General features: G+C 41.6%; 1 protein-coding gene across 2 annotated transcripts in view; it reads left to right on the top strand.

The window, feature by feature from the left end:
- FER (FER tyrosine kinase) overlaps positions 1–20,765 on the top strand; it is a 391,744-nt gene that overhangs the window by 212,755 nt on the left and 158,224 nt on the right. The gene's annotated exons all lie outside the window — the stretch shown is intronic.

The raw sequence follows: 20,765 nt of genomic DNA, 5'->3' as shown, positions 1-20,765 counted from the left end.
TAATTTTTATTAAAGTTTCAAAATTATATATTACAAGACACATTAAACAAATCCTTTCCCTACCCGTCCCGCCTGGCACCATCACAAAATACCAAATTACATAGTATATGAGGTAAAACTTGTTCCAGATATCAAGTGCATTAAACACCAATACAAGATACATGGGAAGAATCATATATCCAATATCAGGTAATTTAATTATCTACAAGCATATACAATACAAAACAGAAGTAGGGCAAGTATATAATCCTCTCTAGTTCCCCCCTTCTCCTTATCCCAAAACTATATATATAATCTCAATACCGTGTAGAGATTAACAATAATACAGTCCCTGAATATATTTTATAATACAAGTTCCATTACACCTACCCATGGTCCCCATATAGATTCAAATTTTTAAGCTTTCTACGCTTTGCGTAGACAGCCTTTTCCAATATGATCATTTTATTCGCTTTAGAAATAAATTCACTCCTAGTCGGCGGGGCGCCTTGTATCCAATGTAGTGCAATTAGTTTTCTAGCTATATATAGCAGCCTTGCAATAGCTACCCGCTCTAGAATATAGGACGGGGTGTTCCTAATACACCCCAAAACACACTCCAAAGGAGTCCCCTGCAGCATAGGTCCATAGGCATCCTGAATCACCTTCAGTACATCCGTCCAATACGTGGTTACCTGTGGGCAGGACCACAACATATGCATATGATCAACCCCCTCTTCTGCGCATCTGGGACATTTCAAATCACTCCGTACCCCAATATGAAAAATAAATTTAGGAGTCCTATATACTCTATGGATAATATATAGTTGGGAGAGGCGCCCAGCCTCACTAAGAGAGATATTCGGAACAGCTTCCATAATATCTATCCATTGTTCTTCAGAGATTGGACCCATATCTCTTTCCCATTTTCTAGAAGCCATCAGGGGGTATTTATCCAAAAATTTACTAAACAACAACTGGTAGATATGTGAAATAACCCCCGATGTAACACTCCCATTATGTAAAACAGACAACACCCCATCTGTGTGTATTACCAAATCCACAGTCGTCTTCTGGGCATCAAAAGCATGTCTTATCTGTAAATATTGGTAGAGGGAGTTTCAAGGTAATTCAAACTCCTCTTGTATCTGTTGATAAGTTTTAAATATATCCTCCTGGAGCAACTGTGAGACATAAAAGATGCCTCTTGCTTTCCAACCTTCAAATCCTTCAAGAGAGAGGAGCTCTGGAAGTGCCTTATTCCCCCATAAAGGTGTAAAAGTTGTGCAGACCCCTATATCTCTAATGGCTCGAACCTTATCCCATACTTTACGCATTAGTGTATATGTGGGCATATTCCTACCCACCAACTTATAGTGTCCCACCTCCAAAACTGAGAGTAAAACAGATGGTCCGAACTGTACCTGTAGGATCGAGCCATTGGATCCCTTTGGTATAGTTTCCCCCCACCCCTTAAAGTGCTGACATTGGGAGGCAAGAAAATATATCCAAGGTTTGGGTAGGGCCAAACCACCATCATGCTTTGCACGTTGTAGAATTTCTAATTTAAGTCTTGGACGACCCTTCCGCCATATTAGGTCCCTAAAAAGTGTGTTAATATAATAAAAGTCAGGTAATGGAATCCATACGGGGGAGATATGTAAAATATACAATAATTGAGGCATTAGGATCATCTTAATAAGGTTAACCCTACCCACAACTGTCAGATATAGTTTACACCAGGCCGTTATTTTAATTTTGAATTTGACCAGAAGGGGTTGCAAATTGAGAGCAACATATTCAGAAGGATTGGTCGAAATCTTTATCCCTAAATATTTAAAATGTTCGACACAGGTACCCCGTGTACCCCTGGTGTAGAGCACATTTGGATCCACAGGAAGCAGATGAGATTTATCCCAGTTTATTTTAAACCCAGACAATGCCCCAAATTTCTCAATTAGGGATATTGTTTCTGCCAGAGAGCTGCCTACATCCCCCAGGTATAGAAGCATATCATCGGCATAAAGCGCTACCTTTGCTTGCACAGAGCCATACAAAAAAACTTTAATATCGTCTGACACAAGTATGCGCGCTGCCAGGGGCTCTACTGCCACGGCAAACAGGAGGAGCGATAATGGGCATCCCTGTCTAGTCCCTCTTTCAAGAGCAAACCTGGCAGACAATCCTCCGTTTGCCTGTATTCTGGCTGTAGGGCAAGAATACAGGACCTTGATCCATGCTAAAAAAGTTGGTCCAAAACCCATAGCCTCCAAGGTGCACCAAAGAAAAAATAGCTCTTTCACCTACATTGTCTGCCCTCAGCTGAAGATTTAAAAATAAACGTCTCAAATTCATGGCTGTCGACCTAGCAGGCATAAAACCGGTCTGATCCGGGTGTATAATGGTAGAGATAACATCATTCAACTGCAGAGCTAATGCCTTTGCCAGAATCTTGACGTCAGTTGTTAATCATGAAATCGGTCGATAGGAATCATCTAATTGAGGGTCTTTCCCGGGTTTCGGCAAGACTACAATAATGGCTTCTTGCCTGGACGCCGGCAAAGAACCATAGTTCAGAGAATAATGAAACACTTCTAGTAATTTGGGCAGGAGCACCTCAGAGTATTTTTTATAAATTTCAACTGGTAGCCCATCCGCCCCAGGTGCCTTATCGTTACTGGCTGTTTAACAGAACAGCCCATACACGGCACGTCACTAGTGACGTGTCGTACTGTATACCTGGAAGAAAATTGATGCTAAACACAGCGGCCAGAGAATGATGTCACCAGTCATGTGCCCCACGGCAGCATCTGGAAATGGGGCCAATTTGCAAACTAAGTACATTACAAATGTATTTACATTCATAAGTTAAAAGCATTAAAACATACACGTTTTAACTCGGGAAAACCCCTTTAATAACCAGCAAAATTTTTCCGTTTTGGCCTCTCTGCCTTTCAGCATCCATAACTTTTTTTTATTTTTTCATTGACTTGGCTGTATGAGGCCTGGTTTTATGTGGGAGAAATAGTATTCGTTTTTCTTGTTTTATTTTTTATCCCGTTCACGTTTCATGCTAAATGACCTGTTAAATTAATTCTTCAGGTTATTCCGGTCGTGTACATAAAAAATCTATACATATTAGTTGTTTTTATGTAATGTAGGGGCAATAAAACATATTTTATGCAAAATAATGACCTTTTTTTTGCGTCAGGGCTCCGTTTTGGTGTTCCGTCGGAGCTTTCTGTCAGAACAGAGCCCTGACTGAAACAAACAGTTTCCATTTGAAACACCATTGATTTTAATGGTGACGGATCCAGTTCAAACGGTTTCTGTTTGTCTCAGTTGTGCAAGGGTTTCCGTTGTTTTGACGGAATGAATAGCGCAGTCGACTACGGTATTGCTTACGTCAAAACGACAGAGCCCTTACACAACTGAGACAAATTGAAACCATTTGCACCGGATCAGTCACCAGTGAAATCAATCCTGATGCAAACGGAAACCTATGGTGAAGACTTTGAGCCTCATATATCAAAACATGGACTCCTCTTTCTTTCTTTTTTTCTCTTTCTTTTTTTTTTTTTGGCAACTTTACGTAATTTATTTGTATGTATTATTTATTTGTATGTATTCATTTTCATGTTGCATTTGATCATTTGTATTGTGTCATTTATTTGATGGAAGCATGTGCCATGCATTGTTTGCCTCTTACGCGTTATCTAGAAGTCCAGAAGTCTTTCTGTATTTATTGTTTCTGTAGCAGAATATGATTTGATTATATGTTTGTGTATTTGTCTAGGCAATATTCACGTTGTATAAACATCAAGTGCACCAGTTATTTGCGGAGAGAAACTTTGTCACTAGATCATTTGTCATTTCCTTGATAGAACTGCTTCAGTAGTTATGTGCGTCTTGTTCTCCATCACGGCTATCAGTAGATCAGCATGTTGTGACAAATGATGCCTGAAAGTCTAGTTTTTATGACAAATGGTGTGCATTGATGATTTGATAACTATAAAGCAGTTAGATGCACTAGTAACTGGCTTGTTTTGAGGACATGAGGTTGTATTATATGTGCTTGGTATACTCAATCTTAAAGGAACAGTAAGCCTAAATACAAGCTGCGTTCTGTGAATGCTATTCAGAGATCTATTAGAACCTTGGAGGTTGCCGGGCAGTTTGTATAGACATCACCAATCCCAGCACTCACTAAACAGTTAAGCCTCATGCACACGACCGTAGCCATGTGCACGGCCGTGATTTTCGGGTCGGCCGACCACGGAGTGACAGCCGCGAGCCGCCCGCAAGTCACGGCCCGTGCACATGGCCGCGGCCATTATTTTCAATGAGCCCGGACCGCAGAACACGGCCGTAATAAGACATGTCCATTCTTTATGCGGTCCCGGCTCTGGGGCCATGCACGGACCGTGAAGCCACGGTCGTGTGCATGGCCCCATAGGAATGAATGGGGCCGCAATTCTCCGGTGGATTTTCGGGGAAATCTTTCCATTATAGCTTTTATGTTTGTTTCACTTTTAGTTTTGGCTTACAAATACTGATGCAAAATATTGCCATGTGAAAGAGGCCTTAGACCTGCCATGTTCACACACAGTGTAATTGCTGCAGATTTTGCATCCAGAGTGGAAAATCGACGTAGTATTACAGTAGTATAAAAGTGGATGCAATTTAAAGAGGCTCTGTCACCAGATTTTGCAGCCCCTATCTGCTATTGCAGCAGATCGGCGCTGCAATGTAGATTACAGTAACGTTTTTATTTTTAAAAAACAAGCATTTTTGGGCAAGTTATGACCATTTTTGTAGTTATGCAAATGAGGCTTGCAAAAGTCCAAGTGGGTGTGTTTAAAAGTAAAAGTCCAAGTGGGCGTGTATTATGTGTGTACATCGGGGCGTTTTTAATACTTTTACTTGCTGGCCATTCTGATGAGAAGTATCATCCACTTCTCTTCAGAACGCCCAGCTTCTGGCAGTGCAGACACAGCGTGTTCTCGAGAGATCACGCTGTGTCGTCACTCACAGGTCCTGCATCGTGTCAGACGAGCGGGGACACATCGGCACCAGAGGCTACAGATGATTCTGCTTCAGCATCGGCGTTTGCAGGTAAGTAGCTATATCGACTTACCTGCTAACGCCGATGCTGCTGCAGAATCAACTGAAGCCTCTGGTGCCGATGTGTCCGACACGATGCAGGACCTGTGAGTGACGTCACAGATCTGCACTGCCAGAAGCTGGGCGTTCTGAAGAGAAGTGGATGATACTTCTCATCAGAGCGCCCAGCTAGTAAAAGTATTAAAAACGCCCCGATGTACGCACATAATACACGCCCACTTGGACTTTTACTTTTAAACACACCCACTTGGACTTTTGCAAGCCTCATTTGCATAACTACAAAAATGGTCATAACTTGGCCAAAAATGCTCGTTTTTTAAAAACAAAAACGTTACTGTAATCTACATTGCAGCGCCGATCTGCTGCAATAGCAGATAGGGGCTGCAAAATCTGGTGACAGAGCCTCTTTAACAAATCTCAACCACACACTGCAGAAATTTCCATGCAGAAATTGACCTGTTCTGCAGATTTTTAAATGTCTATTTATGCTGTGGAATGGTATTGCATTTGTTGCGGGTTTCCCCATTGAGTTTAATGGCAAATGTTGCGCGTTTTTTCTTTTTTTGCTAAATAACTGCATTTCAGCAGCAAAAATCACAGCTACAGAAAATAATGTTTTCAACTTCAAAATTACTAATATACCATACTCCCCTCCCTTGCCACTCCTGTAGTAACGCGTCCCTGTTCCCATTGGCTAGTCTCCGTTGAGCTGACCTCTTAGGGTAATGTCACATGGGAGAAGGAGGCTGGCTTAACGGAAGGAAACCAGCTAATGGGAACCCCAGGGGAAGTCATATGGTCTTTTTTTTTTTTTTTCCCCCTCATTTCCACAGCAGCAAATCTGGACGAAGATCTTAACTAAGTCGAACACGATTTAGTGCATAATTTCTGCTGGAACTCTCTGCGGAATCTTGGTCAGATTTTCTAAAGAGTATTCTGTAGCAAATCCAACCGATGTGAAGGTCCTGAACACAGCCACCACAGAGGAGGAGGACCGTAAGGCTGGCCAAACACTTGAGTTAGCTGTCGGCCAAATGATCATCCGGCCGAGCGTGCATGTGTTTTCAATAGGGATAAGTTAGTCTGTCTGGTGTTTGTATAATGTGTGTAGTGTTTGTGTGTGAGGTGGGAAATATAGGGGTCTCTATTTATTTATTTATTTATTTTGTCTGGTCTTGGGTCTCAAGATTCTAAAGATTAACATTTATCTCCTATACACAAGATAGGTGATAAATGTATAATCACTGGGACACCCACTAATCACTAGAGGGGGTTCCGAGCTTGAATAGATCAGCGGTCGAGAATGCGTCGTTCTGCTCCTTTAAATGGGATCGGGACTGAAGAAATTTCTGAGCGCTCCTCACTGTGGTCTTGCAGTGAGGAAGAACAGGGGACTCGGGCTCCCGTTCTAGTGATCTGTGGGGGACCCAGCGATGGGGCCCCCAGCCATCATACATTTATCAACTATCCTGTTAATAGGTGATAAATGTTAATTGTGGGAAAAACCACTAGTGCTCAAGTTTTCTGCAACTTGAAGAGTTTAATATAGTGCCTGTCAATAAGGTCCTTAATACTGAGTACCTAACTGGCATGGTAAAATTGTGATAATGGGGTGAAAGCCACTATATCGAGACTCTCCCAAATCCAACTGATATTTGCAAACAAATAATAGTGGTGTACAGGACTAACCATTTGAGTTTATGCCTCCTAATGTCATCTTGTGAATTGCATTATATTATTAGTGTAAGGCAATTTAGTATTCTGGGCTTAGTTCCCTTCTAAAGTGGTCTGTCTCGCAGAAGGTCTATTTCAGCATACTTTCCCCTGCAAGGGCTAAGGCTGAGTTCATGTCATCCTTCGGCTTTCCATTTTTCTGCTCCGTCAGAGGAGCAGAACAATGGAAAACCTGGAAGTGCTAGTGCCGTTGCACGACGACCACCACCGACGGCCGATGTAAACTATTGAACAGTTGTTGTTTTTTTTAAAGGTGAATTTTATTAAGACCTCAACAAATAAAGGTACACAGAGTATACAATACAGCCAGCATGTATCAGGTGTTTCCTTTGTACCAAAGTACAAGAGGTCAGTTATTACACAAAGGCACAGAGATATGCACTGACGTAGTTTGACAGTTATTCCTAGAAAAAAATAAATCTACATCTTTTCAATAAAGAGGAAAACGTAAATCAGAAGAGAAATGCAGTCCAGAATAAAGTCCCAGCGGAGAATTAAGATCACCAAGAGACACTTCGGTAGCCCTTAGCAATGAAAGCAATTCGTAGGCTAGCAGAAAAGAAGACTAAGAATTAATGGCTAGTGTGTGGGTTAGCTATCCATGGTTGCGGACCTATTCACTTTAATGGGTTCTGTCGGTTTTCCGTTACGGTGTCCGTCGTTATACCGGAAACTATAGCGCTGCATGCTGTGCTATTCTTTCCAGTATTCTTGGCAGGATCTAACGGTTGCCCCTAATGGAGCCGCCAACGCAGATGTGAACTAGGCCTAATATGGTTTTGTCCATTTTTCCTTTGTATTAACTGGTGTGCAACATTTTTTAATATAATACTTTGAGACTAAAAGTTTTTAGAGTGAATTGGAATAAAACCAAACATAAACAAGGAAAGTTTTGAAATCTCCAAAAAGTTGACTTTCCTCCTATTCATTTACCTTTGGCTTTCCCATTAGACCAGTGTTCAATAACCCTCAGCATCTGATATCTGCTATGATAAGCATGTATATGAATTCAAGTATATTAGCTTGAGAATTACTAAGGGATCAATCCTTGCAAAAAAATATGTATCGGTCAGGCACTCCTTCTGTCTGTCTATATTTTCTCATGTGTTTTCTACTTGGCCATTTCTGAGTTCAGTTAATCTCCTACACAGAAACAGACGTATGCAATATACACATATGTATGTATTTTTCATTTTGCTTTTAATATAGCTGAACTTTCCATTCCTGTGGCACACTGAAATTATTACTATCAAAATGAAAATCCCTTTTCAAAATGATATATACTTTCAGAACTTTTTTGATTATATGACACATTTGCATTTTTCTCTCAAACATGAGTTCAATTACGGAAAACTTGTGAATCTGCTTCTAACAAGATAGGCTAATTTGCATGCGCTTGTCAATAAGGCTTTGAGATTGAAAGTGCTTTGACAAAGTTGATCACGTGGCGAATAATCTCGTGCTCCCTCTAAATATATGCATATGAGTGAGTTGGGGAGATGTGCGCAATTAAGTAATCTCTCAGCAAACCTCTGCCTGATAGAAAATAACAGTTATCAGCAATAAAATTCTTGCACTTACTAACATCTACAGTAATTTGATTTGTGTTTAATTATATGAAAGGAAATTGCCGTGCTGTCCATTTCTGAAGGCTGCCAAAATGCTAAATGCTTAACGAGGAAAAAAATGTTTACATGTGATTGATTTCTGGTCATTTCCTCTCTAAAAATACTTATTCCTAAGTGTGTCCATGGCATTAGTACCATTTTTATCATTAAAGGGACCTAATTGCTAAAATTTTGGATAAGCTCCATCTTGGCTGTAAAGAGGGGTATAGTTAGGTTTTCTGGAGATAAAAGTTGTAAGTTAAAGTCTTTTTCAATGCACACAATTTAATTTGCGGTCCTAAGGCTCATTTCAGACAGCCATATACATGGTCCAAGTGAAATCTTTATTTTATGCCAATAACTCAACCAGATCAGAAGAAAGAAGGACAACCATTCCATTGAAATGTTTGGGAAAGGATTTCCTGTTGTCACTAAATGGATCTTATCCTGTTGTTATCATTAAATATAGAAAATAAAATATTTAGCTACACGCAGTCTCTTCATATGGTCTCATGGTCACCCAAAGTCTAGTATGAAAGGTGACTATAAACCATAAAGTATAACTGGCTACATCCTAACTCCCCACTTCTGTTGGTCATAGACATGAGATTTTTGTCATTGGTTTTATCAGTTGGATTTTGACGTGCCTAGGGATTTGTTCCTAGATGTTAAACTGCGTCAGAGGTGTCATCAATTTGTGTTTACTTTCACAGAGCCATAGATAATCTGGCTTAACCCGTTAGTGACCGCCCCATAGTGTTTTTACGGCGGCCACTAATGGGCTTTATTCCGATGCAATAGCCTTTTTACGGCGCTGCATCGGAATAAGTAAACAGAGCAAGGGGCCGTTAAATCTCTCTGCTCTCAGCTACCAGAGGTAACTGAGGGCTGGGGGCATCCCTGCTGGAACGGGTGAGATCGATATCAGTATCGATCTCACCCGTTTAACCCTTCAGATAATCAATAACGAACGCTGCATCTGGTTTCTGAGAGAGGGAGGGAGCTCCCTCTCATGCCACTGACACCTGGCGATAAGATCGCCGAGTGTCTGTGTCTCTGATGGCAGCCGGGGGCCTAATAAAGGCCCCCAGGTCTGCCTGTAGTAAATGCCTGCTAGGTCATGCCAGAGGCATGGCCTAGCAGATGCCTGTCCGTTTTACACGGACAAGCATAATACACTGCAATACAGAAGTATTGCAGTGTATTGCAAATTTGATCGTAGGATCGCATAGTGAAATCCCCTAGTGGGGCTAGTAAAAAGAAAAAGTTTCATAAAAAGTGTAAAAGAAAAAAATGAAAAACCCACTTTTTCCCCTTACAAACTGCTTTATTATTAAAAAACTAAAAAAAGTTACACATACTTGGTATTGCCACGTCCGTAACGACCCCAACTATAAAGCTATTACATCATTTAACCTGCACGATGTACGTCATAAAAAATCAAATAAAAAACAATGCAAAAATTGCTGTTTTCTTTGAATCCTGCCTTAAAAAAACATGTGGTCAAAAGTGATCAAAAAGTCGCATTTACTCCAAAATGGTACCGATAAAAACTGCAAGTCGTCCCGCAAAAAAAAGCCCTCATACAATTGCATCGGCGAAAAAATAAAAAAGTCATGGCTCTTCAAATATGGAGACACAAAAACAAATAATTTTGAAAAAAAAAGTGTTTTCACTGTGTAAAAGTAGTAAAACATACAAAATCTATATGTATTTGGTATCGTTGCATTTGCAACAAACCCGCTGAATAAAGTTATGTTAATTATACCACACGGTAAACGGCGTTAAGTTAGGACGCAAAAAAGTGTGGGGAAATTGCAGTTTTTTTGCTATTCCCCCCCCCCCCCCCCCAAAAAAAGTTTATAAAAGCTAATCAATAAATTCTATGCACCCCAATGGTGCTATTAAAAATTACAACTTGTCCCGCAAAAAAACAAGACCTTATGCAGCTATGTCGTCGCAAAAAAAAAAAAGTTATAGCTATTTGAATGAGACGATGGAAAAACATAAAAAATTGCTTGGTCATTAAGGGGTTAAAGGGGTAATCCGTAGATATAAAATTGATGGCCTATCCTCAGGATAGTTCGTGTTTAATCAATCGGTGGCATTTCGAGAATGGGAGAAAGCTGTCCTATTGTGATCCACCGCTGTGACGGCATATTACAGTACAAAACAGTAAATTAAATGAAAGGGAGCACCGCGGCCCATTCAAATAGCTGATTGGTGAGGGTGCCAAAAGTCAGACCCCCCATCGATCAGATGTTGATGGCCTATCCTGAGGATAGGCCATCCATTTTAACTTTTCGGATAACCCCTTTAAGACTCCGTTATTACGGAGTTCAATGGGAACTTTTTTTATTGTGTGCAGTGAGCTCATCCTAGTGATGGCTGACTGTAAGAAACCTTAATTTTAGCATTGTGTACTCTATGGCTGTGTAAAGAGGAGCAGGGGCCTTTGTTGTTTTTAATTTTATGTCTGATGGTTTTTGTCTGTCTTTTTTTATTAACATGCATGAACCACATGATATGTCGTTCTAAGGGCTTAAATATACCCGTTTTTTCATTTGTATTGTAAACCACGAAAAGTAACTTAAATGATACATGGTATATATACTGTGAAAATGCAACTGTACGTTGTATGTCCAATGTTATCAATAAAAAATTATTTTTTTTTAAAAAGAGCAGTTCGATTTGAAGTTCTATATTAGAAAACTTTATAAAGATATGTTCTTAAAACAAAATTTTGGATTTATTTAGATTTAATGAAACTATTGGTACACTTTAAGCTGTAATAATGATTTTACTTCTGCTTATGTAGGCCAGATAGAAGAAAGTAACACATTACTGCAGGATGAGACTACACACAGGGTTTGTTTGTAGTCTGTGAACCATGGAAACACGTAGGTTTGCGTAGGACCTGTAAATGCAAAATGGTCGTTTCTGTTGAGACGGTTTGCAAAGTTGTTTTATTTTTCTATTTATTTTTTTTATACATTGGAGCAATAAAAAGAAATTGGTGTACATAACCTTAAAAAATGTGCTGGCCACAAAGTGTAATGCTGTGAAAGAATTTTAGAGACTTATCTAATACTTGAACTAAACTGAAAGGCACACTTTCCATTTCCACATCACCATTCTTTCAGTTTTAGAGAACCTTTTTACGGGATTTTCTTGTCTTGTTTGCGCTTTCCATTTAGCCCATTCTAACCCGACAACTTAATGCTCCTTGGTTTGATCCTTGGAGACATGTTCCTTGTTATATATATCTCTAGAGTATTGTCTGGACTGAGGTATAAATAGTTTGTGCAGTGTTTTAACATTTCAGTAGCACTTTCATGCAGTCTTTGCAAAAAAAGCTCTTGATCTTTATAGGCTTTCTCTCTTTCTCTTTTTAGTCTGTGCTTGAAATACATAAGTGTTTGGTCATAAGAAATGTGCTTTACATGTAGTTGGGAAGCAAATCTGAGTAGACGTAACATTTGTATGTCTGTGCAATGACTAACAACAATGGTAATCGATACATTTAAGTGACTTGGAAGGTTTAATGAAATTTAACAAGATTGTTTCCCCTTCCTTGTATCTTACCAACTAAGGCTACATTCACACGAGCGTATCAGATTCACGCACGTGTAAAACGCGCCTGTGTCTGGTCCGTCTGTGTTGCGGTATTGCATCTGTGCTTTGCGAGTGGCATGTGTTATTCACGCACTCGCAAAGCACATCTTTCTTTTTTTTTTCTTCAATTGAATTGATGCGTAAATCACGCACACGGATGTGCATCCGTGTGCTGTGCGTGATTTTCACACACCCATTGATTTCAATGGGCGATAGGTGCGTGAAAGACGCACCAATATAGGACATGCAGTGAGTTTTACGCAACAGACACACGCTGCGTGAAAACTCCTGTATGTGTGAACGGCCCCAGTGAAATCAATGGGTCCGTGTGCTAAACGTGATTTCCCTGCGCAGCACACGGACGTTATTCACGTTCGTCTGAATGAGCCCTAAGTGTAAATGTTAGTAGGTATTATTTTGCTGAAGCAATGTTACTAAATGTGGAGATATACACTATGTGTGTGTATGTATGTGTATATATATATATATATATATATATAGTTTGCTGGAAGATGGTGGGAAACTGTAATCCAAGAATACAAAGAAGAAAAGCCCCCTGGGGCTGTTATCTGCGGCCCACGGGACACAGAGCCGCTAGTATCGGCTCTGGTCCGAGACTCTGGAATTCCCTGACATCGCTGTCCACATATGAACAGCGATGTCTGGGTCTTCCCCAGAGCCGGAGTCCCGAGCAGAGCGCTGGTGTCGGCTCTGCTCCGGGACTCTGTGGAATTCCCTGACATCGCTGCCCATATATGGGCAGTGTGTCAGGGTCTTGCTCATAGCGGAGCAGAGCGCTGGTGTCGGCTCTGCTCCTGGACTCTGTGGAATTCCCTGACATCGCTGTCCACATATGAACAGCGATGTCTGGGGCTTCCCCAGAGCCGGAGTCCCGAGCAGAGCGCTGGTGTCGGCTCTGCTCCGGGACTCTGTGGAATTCCCTGACATCGCTGCCCATATATGGACAGTGTGTCAGGGTCTTGCCCAGAGCGGAGCAGAGCACTGGTGTCGGCTCTGCTCCTGGACTCTGTGGAATTCCCTGATATCGCTGTCCACGTATGAACAGCGATGTCTGGGGCTTCCCCAGAGCCGGAGTCCCGAGCAGAGCGCTGGTGTCGGCTCTGCTCCGGGACTCTGTGGAATTCCCTAACATCGCTGCCCATATATGGACAGTGTGTCAGGGTCTTCCCCAAAGCGGAGTCCCGGGTAGAGCGCTATTATCGGCTCTGCTCCGGGACTCTGGGGAAGCCTCTGACATCGCTGTTCATACATCGACAATGATGTCAGGGGCTTCCCCAGAGCAGGAGTCCCAGTGATGTCAGGAGCACAGCTGGAGTCCCAGGAAGAGCCTACTAGCGCTCTGCCTGGGACTCCAGCTCTGGGCAAGCCCCTGACATCACTGGGGCAGCCTCTACAGAGGGCACTGGGGCAGCCTCTACAGAGGGCACTGGGGCAGCCTCTACAGAGGGCACTGGGGCAGCCTCTACAGAGGGCATTATTCTAGTAATATAGTGTTATAGTAGTTCAAATAACTAATTGATTAACAATAATTTTGTATTGTATCAAATTTGAAGGTAATGCGGCCCGTCAACTTCCCATTTTTTCTATATGCGGCCCTCTTACCCGGCCGAGTTTGAGACCCCTGCTCTAGGCCATCTATCATGTGTTCATTTGTAGTTTGTTAGCTGCATTCACTTAAAAAGCTTACAAGTGATTTTTACAGTACAAGTGGCAGGTAGAGTAAAATGAAGAAAGTCTAATAATATGGTTTAGTGGAGCACAGGAAGCCCCCATAGCGCAAGAAAAAGACAAAACCGTCCCCTTGTTGATGCTTCGCAATTTTTCTCTCACTTAAATACAAACATTCCTGTGGTCACGGTTTACACAGTACATAGAAAATTAAGATGAGTTGAGCCAACCTGAGCTTGGCACCCTTCTCATGGGTCCCGATAGCGGCCATATGGGCTGCATCTATAGCAGGGCATCTCAATGATTTTTTTCTACTGCCAGGAGATGGTAACAGTGATCAAAGTCCATGGCAAAATTAAAAATATTGCCGGATTTAAATTTTTTATTTACCTCCTAAACCAGTATAACATAAATAGGCATAAAATGAGTCCGTAATGCTTTTAAAACCTAAATTTGCATTAAAAAAACATGCTAGTTCTAGTCATTCAGCAATGAATAGCTTGTTAAGCTGAAGGCAGCTCCAGAATAGTGACCACGCAGTCTTTCGGCTGTTGTCTGCTGCTTGTGCTGTTCTGCTGGATGCAAAACCCTGTATCAAAAGCTTATGTAATATCAGCCCAGTAATGCCATTCTTAGCTCCTGAAAAACTGCCAATGTCTGCCTTACGCCTTCACACAACAGGGTCTGAGTGTCGGCCGATAAAATAGGCCGTTTTTCCTGGCCGGTTTGCAACCGTTTTGCATCCGTTCCGGGCCGTGTTGCCGTTTTTAACGGCCGATTTTGACCCGTTTTGCATCCGATGCCACCCAGTCCCCTGTAGGTGATGACACCCAGTCCCCTGTAGGTGATGCCACCCAGTCCCCTGTAGGTGATGCCACCCAGTCCCCTGTAGGTGATGCCACACAGCCCCCTGTAGGTTGCACCCATCCCCCCCCCACATTCCAGGAGAAGTCACTGACTTCAATGTCCATATATGGACAGTGTAGTCACTGACTTCTCCTGGAGAGGAATTCCCTGCCACAGGTCGGGAATTCCGCTTCAGAAGTGAGTGACTTCGCTGTGTCCATATATGGACAGTGTAGTCACTCACTTCTCCTGTAGCGGAATCCCCGGCCATAGAGTCGGGGATTCCGCTGCAGAAGTGAGTGACTTCGCTGTGTCCATATATGGACAGTGTAGTCACTCACTTCTCCTGTAGCGGAATCCCCGGCCATAGAGTCGGGGATTCCGCTGCAGAAGTGAGTGACTTCGCTTTGTCAATATATGGACAGTGTAGTCACTCACTTCTCCTGTAGCGGAATCCCCAGCCATAGAGTCGGGGATTCCGCTGCAGAAGTGAGTGACATCGCTGTGTCCATATATGGACAGTGTAGTCACTCACTTCTCCTGTAGCGGAATCCCCGGCCATAGAGTCGGGGATTCCGCTGCAGAAGTGAGTGAAATCGCTGTGTCCATATATGGACAGTGTAGTCACGCACTTCTCCTGTAGCGGAATCCCCAATCCCCGGCCGGGGATTGGAGATTCCGACTCCTACAGGGAGCAAAAAAGACCCTCCTCCTCCTCCTCGCATGCACTCTGCACTGTGAGGAGGAGGAGGAGAGAGAGCGCGCAAGCGACGGAATACATGGCCATCACTCAGGACACATTCCGGTGATGGCCGTGTATTACCCGGCCCCTTAGACTTCTATGTGGGCCGGGTAAACGGCCGAAAGTAGGGCATGTCCCATTTTTTGACGGCCAGGTTACCCGGGCCATCAAAAAATCGGTCATGTGAATATTGTTCCTAATGCAGCCAGGTGATGGCCGATTTATGAACGGCCGTCACCCGGCCGGGAAACCCTGTCGTCTGAATAAGGGCTTAAATATGCTTCTAGAAATCCTTTTAAACCTGTTGACTAATTATTAGTGAGCAAATCGAGGGACTGCCAGCACTTACATTTTGCACGATCCAGAGTTGCTGCTTGCATGTACAGTAACTTCCTCCTCATGCAGTGATCTTTATCAGAGATTGCTGCAGTTGGAGAAAATCCATTGCCCCCAATCGTTCATAGCGCGATAACTGGGTATCAAACTGATTAGACTGCATTCATAAATACTGTTGTATGATTTTTGCAGCAACATTGCTTTTATATGGCTCTATTTTGGCATATGTGTATGTATGTGTGTGTATATATATATATATGTGTGTGTGTGTTTGTGTGCGTCTGTCTGTGTCTCTCTCTCGATATAGATACCAGTCCTCCTCAATGAATTAGAATATCATCAAAAAGTTAATTTCTTTCAGTAATTCAATTCAAAAAGGTGAAACGCATATATTATATAGATTCATTACACACAGAGTGATCTATTTCCAGCATGTTTTTCTTTTAATGTTGATGATTATGGTAACCGTTCATGAAAACCCCAAATTTAGTTTCTCAGAACATTAGAATATTATATAAGCCCAATTTCAAAAATGATTTTTAGTACTGAAATGTAGGCCTACTGAAAAGTATGTACAGCATATTCACTCAATACTTGGTTGGGGCTCCTTTTGCATGAATTACTGCAACAATGCGGCGTGGCATGGAGGCGATCAGCCTGTGGCACTGCTGAGGGGTTATGGAAGTCCAGGTTGCTTTGATAGCGGCCTTCAGCTCGTCTGCATTGTTGGGTCTGGTGTCTCTCATCTTCCTCTTGACAATACCCCATAGATTCTCTATGGGGTTTAGGTCAGGTGAGTTTGCTGGCCAATCAAGCACAGTGATACTGTGGTTATTAAACCAGGTATTGGTACTTTTGGCAGTGTGGACAGGTGCCAAGTCCTGTTGGAAAATGAAATCGGGATCTCTATAAAGCTTGTCAGCAGAGGGAAGAATGAAGTGCTCGAAAATTTCCTGGTAGACGGCTGCGTTGACTCTGGAGTTGTTATAACACAGTGGACCAACACTGTGGCTCAGTGGTCCAAAGTCCTGTTTTCAGATGAAAGTAAATTTTTCATTTCAAAATCAAGGTCCCAGAGTCTGGAGGAAGAGTGGAGAGGCATCAATCCAAGTTGCTTGTGATCCAGTGTGTCGTTTCCACAGTCAGTGATGGTTTGGGGAGCCATGTCATTTGTTGGTGTTGGTCCACTGTGTTATATCAAGTCCAGAGTCAATGCAGCCGTCTACCAGGAAATTTTCGAGCACTTCATGCTTCCCTCTGCTGACGAGCTTTACGCAGATGCTGATTTCATTTTCCAGCAGGACTTGGCACCTGCCCACACTGCCAAAAGTACCAATACCTGGTTTAATAACCACAGTATCACTGTGCTTGATTGGCCAGCAAACTCGCCTGACCTAAACCCCATAGAGAATCTATGGGGTATTGTCAAGAGGAAGAAGAGAGACACCAGACCCAACAACACAGACGAGCTGAAGGCCGCTATCAAAGCAACCTGGGCTTCCGTAACACCTCAGTAGTGCCACAGGCTGATTGCCTCCATGCCACGCGGCATTTAATGCAGTAATTCATGCAAAAGGGGCCCCGACCAAGTCTTGAGTGTATATACTGGACATACTTTTCAGTAGGTCTACATGTGTTTTGAAATTGGGCTTATATAATCTAAATTTCTGACACACTAAATTTTGTGTTTTCATTAACTGTTAGCCATAATCATCAACCTTAAAAGAAAAAAATTCTGGAAATAGATCACTCTGTGTGTAAAGAATGTATATAATATAGGAGTTTCACTTTTCTAATTGAATTACTGAAATAAATTAACTTTTTGATGATATTCTAATTCATTGAGAAGGACTAGTAGATCTATAGATATATCTATAGATAGGTTGAAAATTATAGATATATCTATCTGCTAGATTTGATATATTTGCAGCGTATTTGAGAAAACACGCTTTCTTTGTTCTTTAACCTGTTAATGCCGAAGGACGGATGTATCCGTCCTCTGCAGCTGCTTGTTCGTGCGTGGGGACGGATATATCCGTCCTGTGATCACACGGGTACTGACAGTGTACACACGTGATCAGCGGCTGGAACACGGCTGTTATACACAGCCTGGCTCCTGCTGCAACTGCCGGAATCGAAGCGTGCTCCGATTCCGGCAGTTTAACCCATTAAATGCCGCTGTCAATAGCGACAGCGACATCTAATGTGTTTGACAGAGGGAGGGAGCTCCCTCTGTTACCCCATCGGTGCCCCCGCAAAGAAATCGCGGGTCGCCGTCGGGTTTCCATGGCAGCCGGGGGCCTAACAAAGACCCCCAGGTCTGTCTTCAGCGAATGCCTGTTAGGCCTAATAGATTGCCTGTCAGTTTTACATTGACAGGCAATAATGCTTTGATATACTAAGTATACCAAAGAATTATATATGCGATCAGCAGATCGCATAGTGAAGTCCCCTGGTGGGACTAAAAAAAATAAATGGAAAGCAGTTAAATAAATATTTGTGAAAAAAAAAATATATATATATTAGTCAAAATCAAATAAAACTTTTTTTGCCCAAAAAGTGGTTTTATTTAGTAAAAGTGCCAATACAAATAACACATACACATATATGGTATCCCCGAGATCGTAACAACTTGAACAATAAAATGAACACATTAATTAAACCGCCGGATGAATAGTGTCCAAAAAAAACGCAAAACACAACGGCAAACTTCTCTCTCTTCTCCCATTCCCCCCCATAAAAAATGAAATAAAAGTTAATCTATAACTTCTATGTACCTCAAAATAGTACTAATGAAAACTACACCTTGGCCCGCAAAAATGAAGCCCACATACGGCCACATTGTCGGAAAAATGAAAAAGTTACGGCTCTTGGAATGCGGCGATGCAAAAACAAGTATTTTTTTTCTAAAACGGTTTTTATTGTGCAAACGTAGGAAAACATATAAAACCTTTACATATTTGATATCCCCTTAATAGTGCCGACCCATAGAATAAAGTTAACATGTTATTTACGCTGCATAGTAAACGGCGTAAATTTATAACGTGAAAATCAATGCTGGAATAGCTGCTTATTTTCAATTCTCTCCTAAAATAAAGTTAATAAAAGTTAATCGATATATTATAAGCATCTAAAAATGGTACAATTACAAAATACAAGTCGTCCCGCCAAAAACAATCCCTTATACGGCTATGTCGACGGAATAAAAAAAGTTACGACTCTTGGAATGCGACCGTGAAAAAACAAAAAATAATCCTTGGGCATTAACGCGTAAAATGGCCTGGTCATTAACCCCTTAACCCCTTAAGGACGCAGCCTAGTTTTGGCCTTAAGGCTCAGAGCCCATTTTTCAAATCTGACATATTTCACTTTATGTGGTAATAACGTCGGAATGCTTTAACCTACCCAAGCGATTCTGAGATTGTTTTCTCGTGACACATTGGGCTTCATGTTCGTGGTAAAATTTGGTCGATATATTCAGTGTTTATTGGTGAAAAATTGCAAAATGTAGAGAAAATTTTGAAAAAATTGCATTTTTCAGAATTTAAATGCATCTGCTTGTAAAAAAGAGGGTTATACCACCCAAAATAGTTACTAGTTCACATTTCCCATATGTCTACTTCAGATTGGCATCGTTTTTTGAACATTCTTTTATTTTTCTTGGACGTTACAAGGCTTAGAACATAAACAGCAATTTCTCATATTTTTAACAAAATTTCAAAAGCCTTTTTTTTAAGGTACCTCTTGAGTTCTGAAGTGGCTTTGTGGGGCCTATGTATTAGAAACCCTGATAAAACACCCCATTTTAAAAACTAGACCCCTCAAAGTATTCAAAACAGCAGTTAGAAAGTTTTTTAGCCCTTCAGGCATTTCACAGGAATTAAAGCAAAGTGGAGGTGAAATTTGCAAATTTCATTTTTCTTGCTGAATTTCATTTTTATTCATTTTTTTTTCTGTAACACAGAAGGTTTTACCAGATAAACACTACTAAATATGTATTGTCCAGATTCTGCAGTTTTTAGAAATGTCCCACATGTGGCCCTACTGCGCTCGTGGACTAAAACACAAGCCCTAGAATCAAAGATGCACCTAGTGCATTTTGAGTCCTCTATTTTATTAGAATATATTTTAGGCAGCATGCCAGGTTTGAAGAGGTGTTGAGGTGTCAAAACAGTAGGAATCCCCCAATAGTGACCCCATTTTGGAAACTACACCCCTCAAGGAATTCATTTAGGGTTGTTGTTACCATTTTAACCGCACAGTTTTTTCACAGCACGTATTTGAATTGGGCTCTGAAATGAAAAAAATGTCATTTTTTCCAAAAAAATGTCATTTGTGATCAAAATTTCTTATTTTCACAAGGAACAAAATACCCCATTTTGTTGCCCAATTTGTCCTTAGTGTGGCAATACCCCATTTGTGGTGATAAACTGCCGTTTGGGCCCATGGGAGGGCTCAAAAGGAAAGGAGCGCTATATGTTTGTTGGAGTCCAGATTTTGTTGGATTGGTTTTCGGGTGCCATGTCGCATTTGCAGAGCCTCAGAGGTATCAAAGCAATGGAAACCCACCAAAAGTGACCCCATTTTGGAAACTACACCCCTCAAGGAATTCATTTATGGGTAATGTGACCATTTTGACCCCATAGTTTTTTCACAGAACTTATTTGAATTGGGCTGGGAATGAAAACAAATTTATTTTTTTAAAATAATATGTAGTTTTGGCTGAAAATTTCTTATTTTTACAAGAAACAAAATACCCCATTCTGTTGCGCAATTTGTTCTGAGTGCCGCAATACCCCATTTGTTGTGATAAACTGCCGTTTGGGCCCATGGGAGGGCTCAGAAGGAAAGGACCACCATTTGGCCTACTGGGGATTTTCTAGTGCGAAGTCATGTATGCAGAAGCCCCTGAGGTACCAGTACAGTTGAAACCCGCAAGAAGTGACCCCGTTTTAAAAACTACACCCTTAAGGCATTCATCTAGAGGTGTAGTGAGCATTTTGACCGGAGACCTACACCCCATAAACTTTAATGTGGGTTCTCCTGGATATGGCAATATCCTACATGTGGCTGTTATCAGCTGCCTGGACACA

This window comes from Rhinoderma darwinii, chromosome 1, assembly GCF_050947455.1.
Source record: "Rhinoderma darwinii isolate aRhiDar2 chromosome 1, aRhiDar2.hap1, whole genome shotgun sequence".
Lineage (NCBI taxonomy): Eukaryota > Metazoa > Chordata > Amphibia > Anura > Rhinodermatidae > Rhinoderma > Rhinoderma darwinii.
This window is presented reverse-complemented; position numbering and strand designations above follow the sequence as displayed.